The sequence below is a fragment of the Leptosomus discolor genome, chromosome 8 (genome assembly GCF_034619465.1).
Source record: "Leptosomus discolor isolate bLepDis1 chromosome 8, bLepDis1.hap2, whole genome shotgun sequence".
In the NCBI taxonomy this organism is placed as follows: Eukaryota; Metazoa; Chordata; class Aves; order Leptosomiformes; family Leptosomidae; genus Leptosomus; species Leptosomus discolor.
The window spans coordinates 29,844,388-29,845,866 of NC_141398.1; positions in this window are offsets into that span (position 1 = coordinate 29,844,388).

A 1,479-nucleotide genomic window follows, 5' to 3' on the forward strand; every position below is an offset into this window, starting at 1 on the left:
GCTCGTGTCCTGTCTTCTCTTGTGTTTGCAGATGTCGTGCTGCAAAGCTGCTAAATAGATGAACAATTTTTAAATGCTCTAGAACCAAAGTATAGTTCTTTGAGTGCGGTTGTGCGCTTGGGTGTCAGAGGCGTTAATCTGTGCAAAAATCTTCTCGAATATGTGTAAAGTGGAGCCATTGTCATTTGCTAAGTTGCCTCTCCTGGTTTTGGAAACCCCGTCAGTATGAACTGGCCTGGGGGATGAAAGAATTATGTTGTGTTACAGTGAAGAGAACCAGATATGTCTGTAGGTCAATCTTTATAAGAAAAAAACTTGAGGCTAGTCAAATGGGAGAAGCAGCATGGTGAAGTGGGATGGAGTATGGATTTTCATTTCTTAACTTGTAACTTATGTATCAAATTATTAATTATATTCATTACATTATGTGGGTACAGAAGCAAAACTACCAAATACATCTCTGAGACTTTCATGTCTCAGTTTTGTTCATCTAAATACTTAAATAACTGAAACTTAATTTAAACTTGTGACAAACAATTACTTTCTCTAAATGAAAAACTTGGCCCTTCCCTCCCTGCTACACTTTTGAATTCTTCATTCTCTCAATTATTTCCTCATCAGTGCTGATTTTAATGATTGTGGCCCAGATCTGTCTATAAAATAGGTACAAGCTAATTATTCATGAAATAGTGAAAACGTGAGGAATATTTACAAAGGTTCAGTGTTCAGTTTAATTAGAAATAATGTAAAGCTACTTATGGCCAGGTAGAAATAAATAGGTCATAACCCAGAAAGTAGATACTGATACGGTCACTGTCTGCTTTGTAGCAGTTCCCAGTTACTTTTCAAGTGAGTGTGTGACAAATGTGGCTTTATGTTCTTGTAAAAGGAACCTAGGAGGGGGTAACTGAGGACAACTGAGGTACACCCTGTTAAGAGAAGGGGACTGATAGTTGCTACCAGGAAAAATAGGCAAAGCAAGCCCGTAGGGCTTTGAAAAGAAACAGAGTGGGTGAAGGAGGTTACTGGGCACACGAAGGCAGCTGCAGCCATGCCACAGTGAAGAACGCTTGGCTCTTCTGCTCTGCCACCAGCTGCCTTCCCTCCGAGAGCAAGGACAGAGCACCAGCACCTGGGGCCTGCGGGGCCCTCGTACTGAGCTGTCTCTGCGTTCCCAGGGGGCAAACCAGCCCTCCTCTTCAGAAAAGCACGTGCCCCCATTCCCAGTAACATGTCAAAAGCCTTAATCCTGTATTGTTACAGGAAATGGATCTTTTCATAGACTTAGTTAAACTGTCTCTTCTATGTGTTCTACAAGTCTTCAAAAGCCTATTTAGACCTGCAGCTACAACAGACTGTCCCTTGGGGTAGACAGATTTATCTGCTACGTTACTGGGCAGAAGTACAGTTTCATAGAGAGAGGACGCAGGTGAATTTCTGCGTTGAGGGAAAGACTGGCAACCTGAAGTCACCCACTAA